The sequence below is a fragment of the Cupressus sempervirens genome, chromosome 3, assembly GCF_028749045.1.
Source record: "Cupressus sempervirens isolate cs-2001-9-10 chromosome 3, ASM2874904v1, whole genome shotgun sequence".
NCBI lineage: Eukaryota > Viridiplantae > Streptophyta > Pinopsida > Cupressales > Cupressaceae > Cupressus > Cupressus sempervirens.
Window position 1 is genome coordinate 671,804,306 of NC_143120.1, and position 27,773 is coordinate 671,832,078.

Genomic DNA, 27,773 nt, shown 5'->3' on the forward strand with positions numbered 1-27,773 from the left:
CATTGCAGAACCAACCAAATGGATCATAGGTCATAATAATAATAATAATAATAATATCTTTGAGGAAGAGGATGGTACAGATGTTGGGGATTTTAGCTCAAATTTGGAAGGATATCTGGAGACCAAAGGAAAAATTGAGAAAGTGAATGGGAAAGACATAAGTAAAGGAAATTTAGAATAGAGCAACCCTGAGAAGGAGGACATTCAGACTGTTTCTGGTGGAGGGGTTAAAGACAAAGATATTCTTATTGTGAATCCTATTGAGATGAGAGAGGAGGATCAAATGGTTAAACCTACCTTACCTACTACAGAGACTAGAGGTCATGACAAGGAGGACCTTGTTCAGAATGAGAATCCTATTGAGAATAGGGAGGAGGAACAGAGGGATAGGGAGGAACATGTAGATATGGTTGGCTCCCCTCCTCATGAGTTTTCAGATGGTACCATTGATTCTCCGTAGAGGGAAACCAAGCTCTCCTTCCTACATTTTTCCAAGCTCAAAGTTGACTCCATTCTCCTTGTTGATTCTTGGATTTATAATGAATTGATGGGGCTAAAGAAGAAAGTGGAAACTCTGCAACACATCCAGGATACTGACCATGCCAAAATAAGTCATTTGGAAGAGCAAATGGGAGATATCCCTAATAAACTCAAAAACTATGAGAAAAATCTTAGAATTCTTATCAAGGAAAGTGGAACAAGGATGGAACAGGTCACATCTAGTATCTATGCTAGTGTTGCAAGCCTTGACAAAAGAGTCAATGAAGAAATTATATCTCTTGAGGGTCCAAGCAAAAGAACAAGGCAAATCTTGAGGAAGAAAGCCCTGAAAGATGTTGTTGCTTCGGCTGTTGATTCCATCTAGGATACTATTGTGATTGGTAAAGAGGCTATCAAGATTATTACGTAGCTACAATAGTTGCCTTGGGTTTTTGTTCTTTGGTTTTGTCCTATTCTGGTCCTGCAATAGTTTCCTTGGGTTTTTGTTCTTTGGTTTTGTCCTGTTCTGGTCCTATTTTCTAGATGTGGTACTTGGTACTAGTTTTTGGTCCTGTTTACTGATTTTTGGTCTAAACTATGTTAGTGGTTCCAAGTCCCTGTAAAACTTGGGTTCTCTTTTTTTGGACTATGTTTGTGGTTTCAGGTCCCTGTAAAACCTGATTTTGTTGTTGGTTTCAGGACTTCTTTCTTGGTGGTTTTATTGCTATATCTTTTCTCTAGTTGTCAAAGGGTTTCGGGGTCCCTTCAAAACCTACTTTTACCATAATCTAAAAAAGCCAATAATATTATATGTTGTTATATTTAATAATAATAATAATATATTAATAACATATATAATATATTACATTATTATATTTAATAATAATAGGTCATAATAATATATAATACATAACTCATTATACATTATACATTATAACTCATAACTCATTATACATTATAATCTTAATCTTAACCTTATTTCCCTCTAAAAATTTGGCATGAATATTAGATATCTGATCTCAGATCAGATACCCAATTATACTGGCATGATTTTCCAAAAATATTCCCTGTGACTGCAAACTCTACAGCATTGCTTTTTGTGGGCCATTTTCACGAGTTTTGGGAAAAGTCACGTTTTGGGGCCCAAACAATCAAAAAAAGTTTGTTAATATATCATTAGGTGTCCAATATTGTCATCTGAATGGGGAGCAATAGTCATCAAAAGTCTAAACGTAAAAGGAAGGTATCCAATGACAACACTGCATCATATAGGGAAAGGGACAAAGTAAATCACTAAAGGAAAAGACAAGGTATGTTAAATGTGAGTGAAGTTTACGATGAATTAGTCGAAAGTGAAATCATAGAGTGAGATAATGAATATGTGCAATTGGTGAATGAAAATATACCAATTGAAAATGATAATGTAAAGAATGAAAATTTAGAGAATAAAATTTTGGAGGATGAAATGCTACCAGGTCATAATGTAAATTGCATGATTGGCCATGCCAAACATGAAAATGAATAGGAACCTTACATATCTCCTAATTATAATCAACATGAAGGTTCTAGAACACAAAAATGGATAATTGAAATTGGTGAAATGATTATTACCAATTTGGAAGGGAAAGAAATCAGAAAGAACCATTCAGTTATGGGCTTCAAGACTATATAAGACACTTTTCAGCAACAAGACAATGGTGGAGAAATGTCATCTTTTTATGCACTTATTAAAGGTGCAAAAGATGAGACCTATGCTTTCCAAATTGAAGATTCGTGTCAATAAAAAATTGGAAAGAAATGCCATTATTGTGAAGAATCTTTTTAGTGCTCTCAATAGCATTGAGAAAAATAGTAGGGAGAAGGATAAGAGAGCTGCTTGAAGGGTTATTACAACCTCTTTAGTAAGTCATCATTTGAGAAAGGGTAGATATATGAGACAAACTTGTATTGACTTGAACCTAAATCATACTACTTTGAGAAGAGCACTTAGTAGATGAGAGAGAATTGATGATCCTCTTCAAAATGAAACATGGGCTTTTGGTGGGAGACTTCCACATTTTGATAAGAAGCTATCTATTGATATGAAGGAAGAAATTACACAATTTTGGCACTCTAGCTGACAAGTATCACCCAATGATAAAGATGTGTTAAAGTTGAGAATTGACATTAGAGACCACATGCCACATCCTAAACACTATTTGGAGGTAATTCAAACTATGTTGTTCAAACAATTTAGAGAGCGTCATCCAAGTCTTCATATATCACAAAGGGCTTTTGAATCTTTGAAGCCATTTTATTGTGTGCCACTTAAAATTCAAAATACATGTTGTTGCAAATATCATGTTGAGTTTTCTATGCACCATGAACTATTTTGCTCCATCTATTCTACTTTGCATGGTAAAGAAATGTTGGAGAATTGTGGTGCTAGTGGGCTTCCAAAATCATCAAGAGACTTGCTAGATCAATTTTTATGTTATAGAGTTTATGGTTGTTTCTTTTATAGAAATCCTTGCTTAAATGAGAAGTGTTCAGAATGTGGTGGCTTATCCAAGTTTGACACATGTTTCCATGTGGGGTACAAACAAGATCCTGAAAAGACAATAGTAAAAAAAAGGTATATGAAATGGTGAAATACACATTGAAGAGTGGGGGTGAGGGCTCTAGATGTGAATTGGTTGCAAAAGAAATCAATGTGGCTAGTTTTATTTTAGACTTCAAGGCAAATATTTTCTACAAGTATGCAAGACATAGTCACAAGTCTCAATGGTTGGATAAAAAATCTAGAATGTGTAAGGAGACTTTTCCCATTGGCACTATTATATCAGTTCTTGACTTTGCTGAGAACTACACATTGCAACCTCAAAATGAGACACAATCTCAATATTACAACTCCAATTAGATTTCCATTTTCATCCACATAACATATAGACATGCCTCTTATAGTGTGGAAGATAATTGGAAGATTATTAGAGAGTATCATTTTTTATATGAGTGATGATAGATCTCACTATCATGAGTTTGTGCAACATTGTTTCAAGAATTATTTTTAGTTCTTACAAGAGCATGCAATTGCTATGGATAGACATATCATTTGGTCAAATAACTGTATAGGTCAATTCAAGAATGCTCGCATGTTTTATTGATTGTGTAAGATGCATGTAGAGAGGGGGGTGCCTCATATTTGGAGATTTTTTGAGTTCGTCCATGGGAAAGGGGAACATGATGGAGCAAGGGCATGTGTGAAGAGAGCTCTAGCTAAGAAGCAATTGAAGATTTCAATAGCAAAGCTTCTTGATGCTCATAGCATTGTTGATTAGTGTAGTTGAGCATTATCATAGGGGGGAACTCTTGATTTAGTGGTACGCAAGTTCTTTTGGTTAGTTGAGGAAGGGTCCATAGGTGATAGATCAGATTGTGCTATAGTGAGAGACTCGTCAAAAATGCATTCATTCCGAAGCTCCAATTCTAGTACATGGACCATTTGGACATGACAGCTAGCTTGCTTTTGTCCTAGTTGTTTTCATTGTGATTGGGATCACTGTGAGTTGAGTGAGTGGGTAGACACATGGGCTCCACATTATCTTACTCCATTTTCTATCATACCCTCTATCAAAAATGATGACATGGAAAGTTTACTTTAGCATAACCATCTATCATATCTTCTTCAACCAGGACATGTCTTTGCATTGGTTGAACCATAGGGGAATGATGAGAAATCTGATTATTGGTTAGCATGTTGTATAAGAGGTAAACAAAAGCTTGCACAACTAATCACAGACGATGATGGATTCACATATCCTACTAGTTTAGTAGTTGTCACTAGAACATGGTTACAGATATACATGCTTAGAAGGAATGAAATTCCTACATTTGAAGACTATCAGAAGCATAAAATAATTCTCCTATATTCACATCTTATTATAGAAACAAATGTAAAGTTGTTGAAGCATCAAGGAAGACCAAAAGTTAAAAGAACTTTTTACTATTACTAATGCTGATCATGAAGCCCTATTGGAGACCTTAAAACAGAGAGAGGACCCTACTAGAACACTCGACTAGGTATATTTACTTCTTATGTTATTTTCTTCATAATGATTTAGTGAACTGATGTTTATCTTGTTTAATACAATAAGTTAATAACATTTTTTATGATATTGGAATGTAGGTACATCAATAAGAGTAGCCAAGCATGAAGATAAAAAGCTAAATAAGGAGCAAAATGAAGAAAAATCTATTCTATTTTTGACACTACGATTTTTACAATACTTTTATTGATACTACAATTTTTGACACTAATATTTATGACGACGATTTTTGGTAGTTGTGTATTGATTTAATAATTATGAAACACTTGATACATTATAAATGTGAACTTGTTGATTTAATGTAAGAAACAAAGATGATTTTACTTAATGCAATTTATGTGGTGGGACCTAAAAAATGATGATTTTAATACATATTAACACCAAACTTGCTGGTGCAGGAGCACCTATCAAGACAATGAAGAAGACCTTGGTACCAGATAAATACAATGGAGAAAGGACCTCTTTAAAGATTAATTGGAACATTCTAAGGCCAATAATGGTATATTGTAATGGACAAAGTGCATTGAAGCTCAAAGGTCCTGACAAAGCCCTATGGGCAACATAATGTAATAAAATGGCCAAATGAGCCATAAGTGATAGTTGGGAGTAGTTTCTTGTTTTAGGAATTTAATAAGGTCATAGGACCAATTCCAAGTCAGTAGCATAAGTTAGAAGGTTAGAAAATGCATAGAAACCATAGTTTGCAATTTGAATTTTAAATCCAAACGGTTACATAGTGTTTTGGAGGGAAAATAGTAACTTGTTATTTGTTTGATTAAATAAACATTTCCAACCAACTTGGTCAGTTGGGCAGGTATTCTAAGGTTTATTTAAGATGTCTCAGCCATATGGAAAAGGAAGAAACATTGGTATGTACGGAAAAGCACAGGAATTGTACAGACAACCAAGAATTGAATAAGATTTCTGAGTTTTTCTTGCTTACTTGAAGTATATTTGATGGTGTAACCTTTCTTTTATGCTGATAGGTTTATATTGTGTGGTTTTACATCCATCTTGAGACGTTTTTTTTATCAAATTACAGTTATTATTGCTGCTGTCACGCTGAAACTGTGAGTTTTGCTTTGATTTTTCCATAGGAAATGAGGGTACCATCCTAGTTTTGTACATCTAACCCATGGGATGGACCCTAAATTCCCTAACATGTCTAACTAATTATGAAAATGCAAAAAAAGTGTATATTTGTAGGTTATTGTGAAAGAAATGCAGAGTTGAGTGCTGGAAGGATTAATTTGGGTACCCAAATGAGTGCTAGGTGTTATGCAACCGTACATATGGCTTAACAAGGAATATTTTTTATTTGATATTCTTTGAAGACATGATGAGTGGATGGTGAATCCTGAGTTTTAGATCTTGGAAGTGTGTGCTTGACCTAGATTGGTGATACCCTTGATTTTGAGGGTTTTAAGGCTTGAATTTGGGGTTTTCATATCAAAAGTCCTCATAGGATGAAATTGATGATGGATTTGTCTAATTAGGCACAAAATTTGATGAATCTATGAATGTGGTGGAGTTGGGATAAGTATTTTTCATAGTTTCTTTGTAAAACCTCATGTTTTACCCTTGAAAAATAGTGACAGTCATGATTTTTGGCATATTTTTCCAAAGGAGTCCATATTAAGTTTTGAGTATGTTATAGAACTTCGAAAAGGGTATCTGAAAAGCCTATTTATTTTCTTGGTTTTTTGGAAAATTTTTGAGAAAAATCAAGAAAATAGGGTCTATTGATCCAAAGAAGAGAATAGCCTAGTAAAGGGCAAAACTGGTCTTTTTTGTATCTACTGAAGATTTTTGGGTTTGGAGACCTTAAAAAAATTTTGGTTGAATTTTTTTAAGGTGTGTAGAGGTGGAGGAAACACTTGGTGAAGGTAAATCCAAATTTGGAGTCTTTGGTGGCATTGTGTGCTTTTGGGAACACCATTGAAAAATAGGGGGTTTGGGTCCATATTGTGTTTGAATTTGCAAGTTTGTGGGTAGTTCCTTCAACTGCTGCATCACTTGCATTGTGCCAAATGCCAAAAACTTGAGAGAGGTAAAAAGTAATATTTTTTCTTTTAATACTACCCCTAGTGACACCCTTGTTCTGGCCATGAAGACCATACATTGTCTGTAGCCACCCCATACCGAGGAGTCTTCGAGGTACTCTAAGTGCATTTCGAGGTCGATCTTCTGAGGGTCGTAACTTGGAGCTCATGAGGGATATAAATGAAATGTCAAATTCTATAGGATGGTGATGCTGAGGCCTAAAATAACCTATCTCATTTTTGAGAGATCACATTCCATTTGGATTTGGCACAACGATCTCGCTCGATGCCAAAACTCATAGTGTGCCTAAGTTCATAGGTGCACCACAGTGTAACTTTGAAACCACTGATCTTGGCATCAAATTATTAGTGCCATTAGCTCTAGATGGGTGGGTGAACCCTAGTGACACCCTTTTTCTGGCCATGGAGACCCTCCATCATCCGCGGCCACCTTGTACTGAGGAGTTTCCAAGGTGCTCTAAGTGAGTTTCGAGGTTGATATTTTGAGGGTCATAACTAAGAGCTCGTCAAGGATATTGATGAAATTTTGAATGTTACAGGATGGTGATGCTGAGGCCTTAAATAACCTATCTCATTTTTGAGAGATCACATTCCATTTGGGTTCGACACAGCAATCTCACTCGATGCCAAAACTCCAAGTGTACCTCAATTCATAGGTGCACCATAGTGTAACTTTGAAACCATTGATCTTGGTATCGATACATCAGCACCATTAGCTTTGGATAGTGGGTGAACCCTAGTGAAACCCTTTTTCTGGCTACGTAGATCATCCATCATCTGTGGCGACCCTGTACCAAGGAGTCTCCAAGGTGCTCTAAGTGTGTTTCGAGGTCGATCTTCTGAGGGTCGTAACTTGGAGTTTGTCAAGGCTTTTGATGAAATGTCAAATGTTGTAGGATGGTGATGCTAAAGCCTAAAATAACCTATCTCATTTTTGAGAAATCACATTCTATCTGGATTCGACACAACGATCTCACTCAATGCCAAAACTTGTAGTGTGCCTCAGTTCATAGGTGCACCACAACATAACTTTGAAACTGCTGATATTGGCATCAAATCATCAGTTCCATTAACTTCAAATGGGTGGGTGAACCCTAGTGACACCATTATTCTGGCCATGAAGACCATCCATCATTCATGGCCACCCCATACCGAGGAGTCTCCAAGGTGCTCTAAGTGCATTTCAAGGTCGATCTTCCAAGGGCCATAACTCAGAGCTCATGAGGGCTATCAATGAACTATCAAATGCTACAAGATGGTGATGCTGAGGCCTAAAATAACCTATCTCATTTTCAAGAGATCACATTCTGTTTGGATTTGGTGCAACAATCTCGCTCGATGCCAAAACTCGCAATGTGCCTCAGTTTATAGGTGCACCACAATGTAACTTTGAAACTATTGATCTTGGCATTAGATCATTAGTCCCATTAACTTTGGATGGGTGGGTGAACCCTAGTGACACCCTTGTTCTAGTCATGGAGACCATCCATCATCCACAGCCACCCCGTACCGAGGAGTCTCCAAGGTGCTTTAAGTGTGTTTCAAGGTCAATCTTTTGAGGGTCGTAACTCAGAGCTCATGAGGCCTATCAATGAATCATTGGATGCTACAAGACAGTATTGCAGAGGCCTAAAATAACCTATCTCATTTTTGAGAGATCATGTTCCATTTGGATTCGGCACAGCGATCTCGCTCAATGCCAAAACTCACAATGTGCCTCAGTTCATAGGTGCACCATAGCATAACTTTAAAACCACTAATCTTGGCATCAAATCTTGAGCACCATTAGCTCCATATGGGTGGGTGAACCCTAGTGACACCCTTTTTTCAGCTGCAGAGACCATCCATCATCTGTGGCCACCCCATATCGAGGAGTCTCCAAAGGTGCTCTAAGTGTGTTTCAAAGTCGATCTTCTGAGGGTCGTAACTCGAAGCTCATGAGGGATATCGATGAACCATCAAATGTTATAGGAAAGTGATGCTAAGGCCTAAAATAACCTATCTCATTTTTGAGAGATCACGTTCTATTTGGATTCGGCATAGTGATCTCGATCAATGCCAAAACTCATAGTGTGTCTCAGTTCATAGGTGCACCACAGCATAACTTTGAAACCACTAATCTTGGCATCAAATCATCAGTGCCATTAGCTCCAAATGGGCAGGTGAACCCTAGTGACACCCTTGTTCCAACCGTGGAGACCATCCATCGTCCACGGCCACCCTGTACCAAGGAGTCTCCAAGGTGCTCTAAGTGAGTTTCAAGGTTGATCTTCCAAGGGTCATTACTCAGAGCTTGTGAGAGCTATTGATGAACTATCAAATGCTACAAAATATTGATGTAGAGGCCTGAAATAACATATCTCATTTTTGAGAGATCACGTTCCATTTGGATTCAGCACAGCGATCTCACTCGATGCCAAAACTCTTAGTGTGCCTCAGTTCATAGGTGCACACAATATAACTTTGAAATCACTGATCTTGGCATCAAATCGTCAGCACCATTAGCTCTAGATGGGTAGGTGAACCCTAGTAAAATGTTTTTTCAGGTACGGAGACCCTCCATCGTCCACAGCCACCCTGTACTGAGGAGTCTCCAAGGTGCTCTAAGTGTGTTTTGAGGCCGATCTTCTAAGGGTCGTAACTCAGAGCTCGTGCGAGCTATTGGTGAAATGTTGAATGCTATAGGATGGTGATTCCAAGGTCTAAAATAACCTATCTCATTTTTGAGAGATCACATTCTGTTTGGATTCGACATAGTGATCTCGCTAAATGCCAAAACTCGCAGTGTGCTTGAATTCATAGGTGCACCACAGTGTAACTTTGAAACCATTGATCTTGGTATCGAATCGTCATCGCCATTAGCTCCAAATGGGTAGGTGAACCCTAGTGACACCCTTGTTCTAGCTGTGGAGACCATCCATCGTTTGTGGCCACCCCGTACGGAGGAGACTCCAAGGTGCTCTAAGTGTGTTTCAAGGTCAATCTTTCGAGGGTCGTAACTTGAAGCTCATGCGAGCTATTGATAACCCCTTACCAATTTTGGTGAACTCATCTAATTAAGAATTTAAATTTATAGAAGAAATTGCTCAAAATTGCAAATGTTGCAAGGGTTGCAAAATTACAATTTTGCAACTTCTGCAAATTTTGCAACTTTTTCTTGCAAAGTGGAGATGAGTGCAAAGAGTCAGTTAGGGGTTTGAGCATGACCATACAAGGTTGGAAACACCTATATAAGGTGTGAAATTATAACATGCATTAATGAAGCCAATTTTGTTAAGTGGATCAATATGGGTAATCTGATCAATGTGAGAAATGTATAGATTTTATTCATATGGATATGGTATTGGGGAACCAAGTTAAAAAAATTTGATCCAATCAAGTCTCTTAAGTTGGGATATTTTAAGGTTATGTTGAAATTGAAAAGTTGTAGTATGAGGATAGTCACAAAGTGAAGGGCTAGTTATCAAATATTATGAGTCTAGGAATGAGTTCATGGTTGAGAATAGAATCCATGTTTGAGGAGTGGAATCCTTAAGTGTCTTTAGATTAGATTTGAAGCCAAGAATTAGTTTCAAGGTTGAAGGTGGAGTTTAAAATCAGATTTGGGGTTATGTGAACCTTGTGTAGGAGGTTAACAAGTGTGTTTATGTCATGATAGCACTTCAAATTAAACATTGCATCCAAATTTGATAATAAAGGTTGTTAAAATGTTATTAAAAAATTGTTGCATTTGAATCAAATATAACAAACATGATCATAATTAATGATATTCCATAAACATGAAAAATACACATGATCCATGATAAATTAAGCAATACTAGATACTAAATTAATAGCACTAGTACATATGACCCCATTTTTAGACCAAAATTTTAGACCATCTATTAAAATTTTTTAGATTGGTTAGAATATGCAAGGAAAAATATCTTTTTTTTAAAAATCCATGATCGTGTTGGAAAAATTTTGACCAACACGGGCTTCATATGTTAAAATGAAAAAGGTCAATTTTGTGTCCTATTTCATTTTTATGAGAAACGTGTACAAAAATATGACCGAGGGATCCTCAAGACTTGGGAATCTATTGTGTATGGTCATTGTGGATGAGCCAAAATATGGTAAGGGTAGAGATGATGGTTTGCTTTGTTAATGTTGGGATCTCTTCTGGTTGTTTCGGTGCCAATTTTTGTGGCTATACTGGATATTAATGTTCCATCTATTTTGATTAGGGTTTTCAAATCATGCCATGGATTGAAGGTGGACTGGAATACCCACAATTTTTGTTCTTCTTTGGTTGACATTCCTTTCATTTCTCTGATTCAGTCCATCATTATAATCTATAACTTTGTCTTGGCATTTCTCCTACAAGTCCTCGCAAGAAAGGTGTATCTCTTCATTTAGTTGTGATTCCATGTATACCCTTTATCATTTTTTTTTTGATTGCCTTGGTTCCATGGTATTTTTTAATCCTTTATAGCTTGCACTAGCTATCTTTTACCCATAGGCATTCCTAGACATGGGTCACTCCTATCTGTGGTGAAATCTTTAATTACTAGCAGTTGTTTACAACATTGAACCATTTCGCTAGATTCCCTTATAAAGTGAGGAAGCATCACATATCCATTTGTACATGGCTCTTAATTATTAACTATGTTGCTAAGTAGTATCTCAACCAAGTTCCATGGAGTGATTGAACACAAAGGCATAATATGGGTGAATGACAAAATTGGGAAGTGCCATAATATTTTGTTACAAGATGTTTATAGCATTTAGACCAAGACTTGTCAATCCATTTCAATAAATATTTATGCAATTGAATAAAAAACAATCCAATTCAAAACCGAGATTTGCCAATCAATTCATTTTTTTGAACTTAGATTTATCTGTTATCCAGCTTACTTGGGTTATATTCTTGTGTAATGTATAGGCTCAATAGTTATGGAATGTATGAAGCTTCCTGGAACTGTAATATATTTTGACATTCCACTAGAAAAAAATTATTGTGCATTCCACAAGGGAATGAGGATCATTTTCTTTTCTCCTATTAGTCAATACTTCTTTTTATGCACATCTCCCCTGCCAGTTGTTAATGTAGTGTCTATGTCTTATAAGTTTGTAGAAATGACCTATAATGGAGTGTACTTATGGGATTAAATTTGGTTCTATTGAAAGTGAATGACATATGTAATTTATGTGTTGAGAATGATGAATTTGGTTTTGAAGCAATCCACTCATCTCTAAATGTCTGGGAATCTTTTACTTACAAGTTCTATATGCTATTTAAAGGTAGTATTTTTGCTAAGTTGTAAGAAGAAATCTGAGTAACAATGCTGATTTTTAATTTTTTGTACTAGATATAGATGAAGTCCATAACAATATCAAGCTCATCAAGTTAAGAGACTAGATCAGCTGATATATCTCACAAAAAAAACCAAAATATGTTAGTATAGATTACATCATGATCTATATATAAATAACATCTCTAACTTTCTATAACAGCAAATCAACAAAATAAAACGTCACCAACTATCTGAAACTATCCATCAAAGTTTAGTTTTATCTTTAATTGTAATCCTCCCAAATCTAATGTCCATGAGGAGGGTAAACAACTGACAACTTCTCATTAGATTGCACTTCCTCAATATCAGAATACCTTTTTCTGTTGAGGAAGATCTTGTTTCCATGTTTCTTCTTATATCCTTCTTAGATTTTTCCTCTGTTTCCATTTCTTTTTCATTGGATTGGTTCTGGCATTCCATTGTTTGATTATGGAAGGTGGGATTCATTTGTTTGTTGTATGATCATGTATGATCATATCTCATCTCCCGCTTGTAACCTTTACAATTCCATCTCCAAGCAGCTTCAGGAACTTAACATAGGAGATTTTCATTGTCATAGTTACTTGTGAAGCAACATTAAAGTACATGAGTCTTTTGTATGACTTAGTAAGCATTCTCCTCACCCATTAAAAAGCTCACCATTTGTAGCCTTCCATATTTGATGCAAAATTTCTAGTAGAAAGAGAGCCAAAATATTTTGTAAATCTTCTTCATGATTATAATATTACCAAATAACATTTCTAACCAGCTATTGTCATTATTAGTGTTCCAACTATTAAAACCATTGCAAAACATGTACCACTTTTTCCTTAACAAATAAACAAGCAAAGAAAATATGCCTGATAGAATCTGTCTTCCTGCAAATTGAGCATAGACCCACTTAATAATAGCAATCTTGACCCACTTCTTAGTAGAACAACCTTGCAGTAGGGGAAGTTTTTTCCCCTATACTTGAGGTTTCACTTGATTGATCTTGTCCCATAAACTTTATCCTTGTCTTGGAAGAAATTACAATTAATGACCCCTCATCTTTGATAAGTTCTTAAGCTTTTTATAAACTTTGAAGACCTTGGACCCAATTAGGGTAATGACCTACCTATAGTTAAGGAGATCATTGAAAGACTAACTATAGGGTAATGCCCTACCTTTGATAAGTTTTTAGTGTTTTGCACCCTTAGGAATGGCAAGAGCAATCTTATTTCTCATCAACACTTTCTAAGGTTCACTGCCATCAAGCACTTTGATAATCCATTTAACAGAAAAAGCAATTACTTGCTTTCTTAGGTCTTTAAGACCTAGACACCCTAATCTTCTATCCATGCAACACTAATCCCACTTCACAGATTTCCTTTTTCTTTTTGCCTTTTCCTTTAAACCAAAGGAAATTTCTAATTTATTTTTTTTCTGAATATCATTCACCTGACTACTACCAAAGAGCCAAACATATGTGTAATACAGACTAAAGGATGATAAAATCTCTTGATGACCTTGAATAAAAGAGAGACACTCCCTATTCCAACCTTCCATGTTTTTTCTCCACATTATTCTTAACCCCTAGCCACATATCCTTTTAGTTTTGGTTAACTGCAAATGAAAATTCCAATTATCTCATCTATTTATGAGGCCCACACATTAGAAATCACACTTTTTGCACTAGCTTGGGGGGACCTTCTCATTAACCTAACATATTAGATTATGTCTTATATATTCTAGCACTAGAGGCAAGACAGAGGAGGTCCAATTTATTAATCAAGTTATTAATAGTCTCTTCATCTAGCTACACAAGCAAGGCTATATCATCAAAAACCTAGATATTTAGGAGGTCTTTGTATTTTGGTTGCATAATACTTTTGATTCTAGAAGATCTCACATCATCCCTAAGGAGATGATGTACAACATTAGCTGTAGTAACAAAAAGAGCAGGAGCTAGGGGTTAGCCTTATCTAATAGATCTTTCCAAGGGGAAAGCCTCTAATAAGACCTCATTAGCTTCCACTTGAGCAGAAGCATCTTTTAGTAAGATACTAACCATCCTATAGGTTTGCTTAGGAAAGCCAAACCATCATCAAGAAAGTGTACTCCACCCTATCATATGCTTTTTCAAAATCTAATAGAATAACATATGTTTATCAATGTTGTAGGGCTTACAGTATAATATCGGTATCTATGGTTGGGGCCTAGAAGTATATCACTTTTACATGTAGAGAATATTATGGTTTAGTAGGTAGGTTTATATTAGAATTACAGTTTATAAAATATCTTAATATCATATGTTTGTACTCCAAAATTGAGTCCCAAACATCTTTGTTGGTATTTGTGCTTTTGAAGTTTTCTTGTGCTCATTTTGCGCTATATTAGTTGGTTTTATAAATAAAAATAGGTTCCCATATTTAACTTTATGAACTCACTAGATTTGTTATTCCAAGGAGTTTTAGGTAGGAATTGTAACAAAGCAAGCGTGTGTTGAATCAATTTTATCACTTTCTATGGAGTTCTATACTGATCTGAATTACAATGTTCATGAGAATCCAAAATGTTTGTAGTTTTGTTTTAACTGAATTTCTATAAAATGTGCTCAAGAAAAGTACTTTCAAGGATGAAGGTGATGATGATATATATCTAGATGAATAGTTTGGTACTTCAAGCACTACACCAAAAGTGCCAGAAGAAAATGTTAGTGGTGATGAGATTGTTGAATCGGACATTAAACTTGACAATGAAGGAGTTGTTGAACCAGATAATGATCCCCCATAGAAAGTAAGGCTTGGATTTATAATATTTTCCATTGAAAACTAAAATATGTATGTCATTATACATTCTAAGTCCAACTTAGTATTACTTTTGGAGCTTCTACGAGATTGATGTTGTTAACATCAACTCTTTAATTAACATATGTAGTTACTAACAGATGGGAGATCCCTCTATTGAAGTAACTAAAGAGCAATGAGTTTCTACCCAAGTAGCCAAGGGTAAAGAAATGGAGGCAATGTCAAATGGTATAAACTCTTTGCTAATAGAATCCCTAGAGTGGTTGTCATATATTATTTCTAGAAAGGTATCACATAGATTGCCTTTTGCATTTGTTCTAATCTTGAAGTTTCTCAGGTGATTTGCAAGAGGCTATAAACCATCTTACAGAAGCCATTATGTGCAGTCCCACATCTGCAATCCTCTATGCTAATCGAGGTGAATGCAGAGCTGCTAATTTAGCAATTCTTTAGTCTACTATATTGGCATAATTCTTAGACTGCGTGAGAGATCGTATGAGAACAAGTTACTGGTATGAGACAACATAATGATTTTATAGCTGGTGTATATGTTAAGATGAGGAAGCCCAATGCAACGATTTGGGATGCCAATGCTGCTATTAATGTTTGTACAACTTTTTAATAAGGCTTATGAATTTTATTTTTTATCCTACCACTTTGTTAAGGCATCAATGCACTTCACCATTCCTCAGTTTTTCCTGCAAACCATATCAAAGTCTAGGGGAATGTGCTCTATTACTTCAAACAATCTAATCCAATGTTTATAATAGTAGAGTTCTATTTATAAGAATATGATACATTTTCTATTTTGGTATGTCCAGGTTACTGTTGGAAATTAACGTCAACGTCTGCAGGTTGTCTTCGAGCCCCACGCCCATCTACCCTGCCAGGTCACCGTAGGCATTCATGGACGGCAGGCATTCATTTTGGTAGGTGAGATTTTGAATTTGAACATTGAGAGGGAAAATGGAATGTGACAAAAAGGAATATTATGCATTCATTTAGTAGAGTTTTGCAGATCAAGCAGATCAGAAAGAAGTTGCAGAGAAGAGCAGTGGAAGAAGATTAGCAGATCCAGTCGTCAAAGTGCAGAGAAAGAAGTTTGTTTATTTTGTGAATGCAATTGCATGTATTCTCTCTGATCATTCTATAAGTTTATTGCTCATTGGATCTGACCTGTGAAGCAGTGATTGCTCTAGGCATTTTTTATATGCAGTCATTAGAGCTGCAAGTTTAAAGTTTGAAGTATTGAAGTCGTTTGAAGTTTTAGGATAAATTTAGGGTTTTTCTGGCTGAAGCCGAATGCTCCCAAATTTTGTAATAGTTTAAATCTCAGATTGAATAGAAAGAAAGCCAACATACTTACTCTATTGTTCTTCATCTTCTATTCATTGGATTTAACAAGTTTGGTTGAAAGCTTAAAGCATTTGGCTTTCTAGTTTTAATGGTGAAAGCATTCACGTTGAAATATTTTCTAAGTTATATTTCTTAAGTTTGAAATAGAACACTCGGCATCTTCCTTCCCAGTTGGAGCCAAGCTCACTCGGCATCCATTTGGTGCTGAGCATTTCCTGTGCAAGTGCCGAGCTACTCTTGTGCCGAGTTCACTCAGCACCTTCATGTGCTAAGCTAGTGCCGAGTAAAACTGGCACTCGGCACCTTCATGTGCCGAGCAAAATTTTAGGGTTAGGGTTACAGTTTTAAGTTGTGAGTTTGATTTTAATCTATATTTCTCACAGTTACATACTCCATATTCTTAATATATGGTTCAATTTCTTTTTGTACTGGTCTAGTTTTAATTGCTTTAAAATTGTAAATGACTATTGTTTGGAATTATCAAGTATAGATTAACCCAGACTTTGCCAAAGGCCATAAAGCACAAGGAATAGCAAGAGCAATGCTTGGTAACTGAGAAGAAGCTACCAAGGATCTGCATTGGCATCAAGTCTTGACTATGATGAGGAAATTGCAATTGTTTTAAAGAAGGTGATAAGGCATTTGCAATTGTTTTAGTTAAGGTAATGAACAATCTATATCCATAGGAACAAACATTTAGAGATGGTGGGTGATGATCATTTGATATGTACACATAGGTTGCACCAAATGCACATAAAATTGAAGAACGTCACAGAAAATATGAGCGACTATGCAAGGAAAGGGATGATAGAAAGAAAGAACATGATAGGCAATTTCGTCAAGCTAAAGCTCAGGTAATATGCTATAAAGTCTGCACTATTATCCTTTTTTTAAACTTTCATAATGCACATAGCTAATAATGGCCCTAATTCATTTTAAGGTTGCCTATGAACAAGCCAAGAAACAAGAATAGTCTTCAACAGGTAGGAAATCAAGTGGAATGCCTGGGGGCTTTCTAGGTGGAATGTCAGGGGCTTCCCAAGTGGAATGTCTAGTAGCTTCTCTGGTGGAAAGCTGGGTGGAATGCCAGGTGGAATGTCGGGTGGAATGCCAGGTGGAATGCCTAGTGGAATGCCTGATATGAGCAAGATCTTGAATGTAAGTTGTTGAAATTCTTGTTGTTCTTGCTGGCTTTTTATTTTGGATGATTTCTCTTTATCTTAGTTGATGATATATGCCTTGTCAATATACAAAGCTTAGGTTCTATGCACATTTGAGTCAATGCTCTTGTTGCATATTGTTGATTTCTTTTGTTACCTAGGAACATTGTGCTTCACTTGTTCCTATTATCATAGACCTATCCTTCCCGCCTTTAGAAAAAGGGCATGTAATAATAGGGGAAAATGGTGTAATTGCTTTATTTAGGATTATAGGACACATGTAACACTTTCCTCTGAAACAAGAATCAGAGATGATGGCTACTTTCAAAGATCCAGAAGTAATGGCTGCTCTTCAAGATGGTATATCAATATGGTTTACTTGTATCTTTTTCCTCATATGATCATATGTCATTTGAATGTTTCTTGGATACCTAACTAGAGAAGTTACAGTATTCTTTTTTCCCCTTCATTATTATAGCATCAGGGGTTACACATTACCAGCAAGACAAAACTGTAATGTTGTGATATCAAAAGTAAAAACTAAAATAGAACCAACAGATATTATTAGAGAAAAAGAAGCTATCATTTTAAAATTTAAATATATAGTAGGCAACATAAATACATGAACCATAAACTATAACTATAGCTAACAAATTTAGCTCTGCAATGATTTCATTTGTATAAATGTATGCATTTATAAGTCCGCTATAAAAAGAGCTTAAATAAAGAGGTGGATAAAAAGAGCTTAAATAAAGAGGTGAAATCCACCTCTTTATTTAAGCTCTTTTTATAGCGGACTTATAGATGCATACAACTATAAAATCTTTGCAGAGCTAACAATCTTAAATACACACACACATATTGTTGCTTATGCTTAGTAAATATATAAATAGTCTGATTTTGTTAGATTAAATTTTTTTAAAATTGACATGATATTAAAATTTATGAATTGTTATCTTGATTAATATTTATCAATAGTAATTGCAAACAATGAAGTATTAAAATATTGTAAAATATGGATATAATAGAGATATCTCTAAAATACCATGAACCTAAAGTTGCACGCTTATGGGCCTCTAGACTGCATAAATGAATAATATAAAGGCTTACTTCTAGGAGAATAGAGATGCATATATTGTGCATTGAAGGATGATTGAAGACCACTATAATACAGTAGAATGATGGGATGTTGAGGGGTGGGTTGCACATATAGATATATGTTGTCAATCATATAAAATTGAGGTTAGTTTTAAAAGATCAACTAGTTATAAAATTGAGGTTAGTTTTACATTTATTATAGAAAAAGTTTTTTAAGGTCCACACATTTCAATGCCACTACCAAATTATGTATATTTTGATTTCATATATCTACTAATGATGGTAATAAATGTTGTTTTCAGCACCTCTTTCTTAACTATTTTGTATATTTCCATAAACTTGTCTATGTAATCTTTTTAATTTTATTTATTGTGTTCTATTAGGCCACTCGAATTTCTTGTGGTCCAGACAAAGAGTTCAGACATGTGGTCACATTGGATGGTGCAATTTTTGAGAAGTCTAGTACAATGAGTGGTCGCGGTGGAAAACCACAAGGTGATAGAATGGGAATGTCCATAAAAGCTTCTAGTGTTTCTAGGGAAGCTATTGCGAGCGATAAAAAGGAACTTGAAAACTTAGTTGAACAAATTAGAAACATACAACAAAGGATAAGTGTTGTTGTTAAGTAGTATCAAGGAGCAGAGAAGACCGTGTCACATTTGGAACTAGAATTAGCCAAGACATGCTTGGAGGTCTAGAAACTGAACAATAGTATTTCCAATCTGTTATTTGTAGACATCATTGCCACTTTTTTACCCATGGAAATGGTTTACCTTATCTTACCATTGTTCTGATTACAAATAGAAGGACTCAATGGTCAACATGTTGACATCGAGAAACAACTTGGTTCTTTGAAGTCTACAACACAAGCATCAAATAGTGAACTAGATAGGCTAAAAGAACTTGACCAAGTCGTCACAAATGAAGAAAAAGAGCTTGCATGTCTTGTAAAAGGCTCTAAAAAGCTCAAGGAGAAGGTTGGAAAGATAGGTTTGGAGCCGTTCATGTGAAATTTTGTAAGCTATACTTTCCAATTAATACTATTATTCTCTTTAGGCTTATGAGCTTCAAACCAAGATGGAGAATGCAAGAGGAGAAAAACCACAGAAGAAAAAATCTCAATTTGGAAAATTGCAAAGTGTAAGTACTATTTGTGTGTTTTTTGGCTATGCTAAATTTACTAAATTTATTTGTTTGATTTGCCAAATTTTGTATTGTCTACATCAGTTTGAGCAGGATATTGACAAGTCAAGCACATAAATAAATCGTCATAAGGTTTAGATTACCACAGGCAAGAAAACTATACATAAATTACAGAAAGCTATTGAGGAGTCTACAAAAGAAAAAGAAATCTTATGATTAGTTTGCACAAATTAATACTTGTAGTCAGAAAAATAGTAACTCCATGTTGTTTTCTAAGTTTTTGTGATTCTGATGAGCAGCTGCTAGAGGGCTTAGCTTTCTCCAATATTGTAATTTAAATAGTTTTAGGGCAATTTTTATCCTAGGTTTCTCTTTATTTTTGGGCTTATCTGTACCTCAATATTTCAATGAGTTCACAGTTGCTACTGGGCATGGTCCAGTCCACACTGGATCCTGATGGGTAGGATTTCTATTCCTCTTTTTGAGGAGCTAGAGAAAGTTGATATCACATTTATTTTGGTGATATTGAGTTGAACTATGACATTTTGGAACTAAATTGTTTTTCTAACTGGATTATCTTGCAGTTCAATGACATTCTAAATGTGATTTTCTCATCACTGGCAATAGCTGCTAGATTTGTAGCAATAGTACTGGATAGCACTTTGCATGTACATGAGAGTTCAATAAGGAAAGACCAGGTTTGACATTGGTGGGAGAAGTCACATAAATTCAAAACTGACCCTAGAAGTGAAGAATTTTATGCTCTTCCTTTCAGAGTAAATAAGTTTTTCCCATCTGTCTAAATAATTAGCTCTATTATGTTAAGGTTGGGAATACCTCTGTTATGGGTAGGCAGGAAAATAATAATTTTGTATTCATTGGATATAATTTCATAGTAAGAAAGCCATAGGTGTTAATATTTTACTACTTTTCCCCATATAGGGAAAAGTTTTGAGAATTGCCTTAAATAAGTCTATGCCCTAGTCAACAATCATTTAGATCTTTTTGATGGCATGTGCTTCATACAGAGAAAAACAAAGTTGTGAATAGATAGGATGCTTTACAGAGTATTTTTAGATGTCATCTTGATTCAAAACTCTCAAGATGCACATGTTCTGCACATCTAGCTTAATTTGGAAAGTGTAATTATAAAGCTACAACGGTAAATCTTTAATTGTTCATGCTTTTAATAGAATTGAACTAATGAGCATTTATTTTGAAACCCTCCTAAAAGAGGGATCAATTTAGATTTTCCAATCTCTCCTTTTCTTAGATAGAGGAGTGCAGTAAAAAATATTGTATTTTTTACTAGAAAGTAAAAATTGTGAAAACTTTAACTTATTTTTAATATTTACTCACTTTTTGTTCAAAATGATAATCTTTGCAATATTCTTGGTTGTTGGAATGGTACTGAATATTTTTTTAGATTGGGTAGTGATAAATTTACTTGTAGTGTAGTCTTTTCTTCTAGAATCCATTCATGGAAGGAGTAATTGTTTTCTTAAAAATTGATTTTGGCTTATAGATGGGGGAGCTAGTTTGTCCCATCATCAATAACAATATGTTTAAATATATTACTATTAAGGTCCTAAAGTTGTATAATTGGTTGCTTGTGAGTTTTTCATTTGTGAATGCATGTTACAACTATTTTGGTGGTGCAAAGGTAATTGTATAAAACAGTTCATGGCTTGCAAAGAGACCACATTTCTTTGCGGCATCTATAAAATATTTCACATGCCTTGCCTATGATTTGACATTTTTCATGCATCCTGCACTCTCTCATCCTAATGATGGATTAAAGAGAGTGATCTAAAATGATGATGCTAAAAAACTCACACAATCAAATCCTTTCCTATATATGTTTAAGTTGTGATTGTCTTGGTAGACATGCATGCAAAATTAACAATGTTAGATTTCCACAATCCATTTGTAATGCAAGTTCATTTTGGATTTGATTGTGTGTGTTTTTTAGCATCATCATTTCAGATAACTCTCTGTAATCCATCATTAGGATGAGAGAGTGTAGGATGCATACAAAATGTCAAATCATAGGAAAGGCATGTGAACTATTTTATAGAATGCCTCAAAAAAAAATTGACCATGACCAATGCCTGCAAGTTTTAGACCAAGTAATCCCTGGCACAGTTTCTACCAAGCATTGGTCAAAATTTCAACCAATGCCTGGAAGTTTTCAACCAAGTATTGGTCAAAATTTCAACCAATGCCCTATTGCAATTTCTACCAAGCATTAGTCAAAATTTTGACCAATGCTTGGCAATTTTTGACCAAGCATTGGTGCAAATTTTCACGAATGGCTGGTAGAAATTGTGCCAGAGCTTTGGAAAAAATTTGACTAACAACTAAGTTGGACAAAATTTTGACGAGAAAAACTTTGAGCAATTGGTTGGTCCAAATTTCGACCAACCTGAGTCAAAATTTTGACCAATATTGGTCAAAAAATAAGGTCAAATGTACTAGTGTATGTATATCATTGTGCACATAAATGACAAAAATATATATATCAAAATACTTGTATCCATAGACAAATTACACAAGTATATATCAAAGTTCATGTATCCATAGACAAATTACACAAATATATATATTAAAATGCATAGATCCATATACAAAATGTGGCTAATCATGCCATCAGAATGTGTATAATATCAATGTTTCTATAAACAATGTGGCATATGCCATCTCAAAATGTCTCATGACACATCCTATGACAACTATACTATCCTAGGGTGCTGGTGGATGATCAAAATGCAGCCTCTTTACTACACTAGGTGGATTGGATGCCTCCTACATAAACAAAAAGGGAAAACCCAAAGTTAGACTACTAAATTTATATGATTCTTTGTATCTAACATTGAATTAATCAAATGCATAATGATTTTTTTTAATGATATTTTATACTATTAAACTTTCATAATAAATACCTCTCTCATTGACCTCTTGCGCTAGTCAGGAGTCCTCTTGTATGCCCTCAGCAATGCTTGTACCTCGCTAATTGTGGCCTGTGTATGTTCAAATATTTTTGTTAGATGAATCTAAAACTTAAACTATAACATTATAATTCATAGCATGCTAAATTTATAACATATTTAATAGAGAATTTTAAACTGCAACTTACTAGTGTAGCCTCCTCCTTGGGAAATAGTGGATGCATCATCAAAGATACAAAACTCTCCTGTCCAACCTCGTGTGCACTAGGAGTTTCCTATGAGATACAAAATAGTAGTTAATATCATGGAAATTAGTTTTGAATTTATTTATGAAGATAAGGAAAATAAAAAATAAATGATACTTATACATATAATGGGGCTCTTAGTGTGAATAGAAATGCCTGAGCATCTACGACGTAGAATCTGCATCAGTTCATCGCCAGTAGTCACACTCTATACAATAAAGAATGCAATTAAATTTCATTACCACAAACATTTTACAAGAATGCATGAATATTTAATCAAATAGAAAGCACCTAATTACCTTTCCTTTGTCAATCGATCCTGGCTCATCCCCTGCACTTTGTCCCCCAAGGACAGGTGGTACCTGTAAGATAAAAGAAAGATTAGAAACCATATATGCTACAATATCAAATAGAAAAAACAATGAGAACACAACATAATGTACTATGGATGTCGAAAGGCCAAATGAAATAACCGAGAGTGTGGCATCATCAAACTATCTCAGCTCCTCCTCAGTCATCAACTAAACATGAATGAAGATCACATATATGTATAAGTCAATATGGCTTAAAAATTAAAATTACTCTATTATAAAAATTAAATTTAAATTGCATATGTCATAAAAAAAAATGTATACACATACTGACACAAAAGGAGTCCATGCCTCTGCATGCCCCTCCTTTCTTGCATCAGGGTCTATAGCCTCTGCACATGCATCTAGTGTATCCTTGTCTAATACAAATTGATACTCAAGAAGATCACCTATGGGACCCAGAAAAATATTCTTGAATGTAATGCAAGTATGAGGCACACAAACGTGTGATGAGCTAGCCGATGATGAACCCCCACCAACATCATCAACATGGAGAGGCAAGACTGACCTAGCCTAAGATATCAATAGGCTACTTAGTCTATGGATGGCTCTAATGGTCTGAGAGCTAGCCTCTATGATAATATTAGGATGTTGCACTCGATTAGGGGGGGAGAAATCAGTAGGGGGGACAAAAGTGCCAGCTTTCTTTCGTTGTCAAGAGAGTCTATCCTGAGGAGCTCCTAGTTCTAGACCCATATTGGGCTTCATGCTCCAATAGTTCACTTTGAGTTTCAACACAAATTCTGCATACAATTTTCTAAGGAAATAAAATGGCACCTCCAAATTGCTATGTGTAGGGATGTCAAAAAACATCCACCAATGATCCCAAAAGTTCACACATATGGCATCATTTGTGCACCATTTAATTGATAGTTTGGGCTTTTTGCAGTTGACTAGTAAACTAATTTTTGGGTTTGCAAAAAGGGCAACCAAATCAACTTTACTTATATTGAAGGCTGCAACCTCATCATAGTCCAACCCATCATCAAACATCTAATGTATTTCATCATGCTAGCGAAGAGTGGCATTTTGTTCCTCAATAAGTGTTTCAATGTTATCTACTATGGTGTTTAACATGGATAACATTGGAGCCAATGCAAGTATATTATTATATGTTGTTCGCAAAACCCTCAATTCGGTGATATTTTCAAATATCAAATCCTCAATTTGAGGAGGATTTTGAGGGGGTAAAGGACCATTTGGTGGATGATTTTGTGGGGGCACTAGATTATTTGGTGAGGGGTTATGAGGAACTATTGGCATTAAGTTATGTTTCTCATTAGTGACAACACTTATTCATAATTATGTACGGTTATTGAGTTCATCACTTAGTCCCCAGTGTCTGCCAAGCAATTTAGTGGTTACCAGATTTCATAGTTCATACTGAGCATTCCAATGGTTACCAAGTGAGTTTAGTAGTGCAGTAGTTCAAGCTGAGCAGTTAGTTGTAACCGAGCTTCACAGTATTAACTGAGTCATTAGTTTATGTGATGTGAAGTCAGTATCTACCAAGTGATGGGATGAGCAGTGTTTGTTGAGTGAAAGCAAGGTAAACATAGTATTCAGTTCTTACTGAGTTACACTATATCTAACAAGTCTCCAATGTTCACTAAGTTGAAGCTACATTGAGTGACTAGTATGGACCAAGCCTCTACTTCTATTGAATGCATGACAATGTCGAGTAATGCAGTGGACACCAAGTCAGCTATTCATAACCTGAGTTTCCACATTTGGGCTGACTCAATAATATTTGTGTTAACTTATGTTTTGGTTGACCTTGTAAATATGAAAATTGGGATGGTATATATGTAATGTATTGTATCATTTTTAGATAGGATGATAGTAATGTTTTGAGAAGAGTGAATGCAAATCAGGAGCAGAGAAAAGTATTCAACAAGGTCTATAAGGAGCAATCAAGTTACATTTGTCACAAGAGGTGATCAGCATTTAAAGGATCTAATCAACAATCAAGTTGTAAGTTAGATCTATTGTTTCATCCTAATAGGTGAATCAGATTCAAATCCTTTAACAAGGTATACTTAACAGTTTTTTTCTATAAATCTCCTAATAGAGTGCATACGTCATTGTATGTTTGTAAAACCTCTAACAAAGCGGACCTAGCAATCCTAATTGCTCCTAATAGGGAAAATCATCAGAAGTGATCATTGTAAGCCTTAACAAGCCAACTTTATACTGTAGTATTGAAATTTTGTGGGTATCATCCCCACCCCAGTTTTACTTTCTATTTGGAAGGTTTTTGGGTCACCAAATATTGTGTTCATGTGATATGAATGTTTATCTTTCAATTTCTCATGCATGTAGTAGATTATATCAATTAATGGTGAATGGATTATGTTGATTAAGTGTTGGATTTGTTTAAATTTTTAAGGTTATTGATTCACCCCGCCCCTCTTAGTAACCCAACTAGTCCTGACTATTTCCAACAATTGGTATTAGAGCTCTTGGTGCTTGTAGGAAGGATTTCAAGGATCTAAGCTAAAGATCAGGATGTCTTACAAGAGGGAAATTCCAAGGCTCAACAGGGATAACTTTTCAGCATGACAAGGTCTCATGAGACTCCATCTGGCCAGGAGATACATGATTGAAATATCTTGATGATGAATATACAACTCCTGCTAGTACATTATCTATTAATGACATTGCTGAGAAGAAGACTCATAACACCATGATGATAGACATTACATCAGCCCTAATCTATGAAGAATTTGATGATATCAAGGACTGCAAAACTACCTTTTCTATGTGGAACAAGCTGAAAGATATCTATGGAGGTGATGACAATGTGAAAAGATTCAAAGCAGAAAGTCTAAGAGGACAATTTGATCAGATGAGGATGAGAGAGGATGAAAACAATGCCAAATATGTTGAAAGAGTCAAAGCAAGCATCAATGCAATCAAGGCTTTTGGAGGAGATATCAAAAAGGAAATAGTTGTAAGTAAAGTTCTTAGAACATTGCTTCCCATTTATGCAATTAGAGTTTCTGCAATTCAAGAAAGAAGATGTGAAGCAAATCATAAGATAAATTTAGAGGCCATATTAGGAAGATTGACTGCATTTGAGCTAGATAACTATGACAACTATGTTCCAACTTCCAAGAACATTGAATCACCATTTGAAGCCAAGCTTTCACTCAAAGAAAAGGGCAAGAAGATAAAGGATAGTCAGTCAAAAAGTGAAGAAGCATCAAAAGAAAGTTCTGATAATGATCTTGAGGTGATTGAAGCTCTACTTGCACGAAAATATTCTAGAGGCAAAGGAAAATACAAAGATAAAGTTCCTTTTATCTGTTTTTCATGTGAGGAAATTGGTCATATTGTTGCTAGGTGCCCAAACAAGCAAAACAAGGATGAAAAGAAAGGTCATAAGTGCAATGGAAAGAAAGACTTCAAATCATTCAAGGACAAAGGTAAGAAAACATGTTTCATGGCTAAGGATTCTAAGGATCCTGATAATAGTGAAGATGAAATTGTTTACATTGTTTTGAAAGATGAATCTGATAATGATGAGGAAGATAAGATGGCACTTATCTCTTGTGTGAGAAAAAATGATATATGGATCATAGACATGGTTGTTCTTATCATATGACTGCTGACAAAACAAATATTTGAACATTTTGAAGACTATGATGGTGGTAGTCTAAGATTTGGTAATAATGAACCTTGTTGCATAAAAGGAAGAGGAAGAATCTCACTAACCAAAGAGCTTGTATGTGATAATGCCTATTGGGTTAAAGGACTAAAACATAATCTATTGAGTGTGGCACAGCTAATCAATGTTGGATTCAAGGTGGAATTCATGCATGAAAAAGCAAGACTGTTGGATGACAAAGGAAAGTTGATTGGATCAGGCATACAAACAAAAGGTAACTTGTTTTATATTAAACTTGATGAATGCTCATTTTTTATTTCTCAAGTTGAAGAAAGTTGGTTATCGTACAAAAGGTTATGTCATGTGAATTTTGATAATCTGGTGAAAATAAGCAAATTTAGGAAAGTAAAAAGCATTCCTAATATAAAGAAACTTGATGATGATCTATGCAAAGAATTTTTAGAAAAAATGAAAAAGGAATTTGAAATGTCTATGTTTGGTGAGATCAAATTCTTTGTTGGTCTTTAGATTCAGCAAAACAAGAATGGTATCTACATTACTCAATCTAAGTACATCAAGGAGATACTCAAGAAGTTCGGTATGGAAGATTCAAAACTAGTTGGAACTCTCATGTGTACTAGTCTAAAGCTTACCAAGGATGATGAATCAAAGAGGTAGATCAGGCCTTATATAGATCAATGATTGGAAAATTGTAGTATGTAGTTCATACAAGGCTTGATATTGCTCTTGCAATTGGTATAGTGGCAAGATTTTCAGCAAAACCTAGAGAAAAACACATGATGGAAATCAAAAGGATCATGAGATACTTGAAACAAACTGAAGATTATGGATTGTGGTACAAATTTGGAGAAAATTTGGACTTGAAAGTGTTTACTGATGTTGATTGGGAAGGAAACATTGATGACAAAACGAGTACAAGTGGTGGAGCATTCTCTCTTGGAAAGAGGTTGGTTTCTTAGACAAGTAAAAAGAAAAATTGTACATCCCAATCTATAGTTGAAGTAGAATATATTGTTCTAGTAGTGAACTATTCAAATATTGTTTGATTTAAATAGTTGTTGGAAGGCCTGAAGGTTGAAATCAAAGAAC

General features: G+C 35.1%; 1 pseudogene; it reads left to right on the plus strand.

Annotated features, from left to right (window-relative positions):
• Positions 1 to 265: 265 nt before the first annotated feature.
• Positions 266 to 27,773, plus strand: part of LOC149568510 (uncharacterized) — a 78,531-nt pseudogene continuing 51,023 nt past the window's right edge.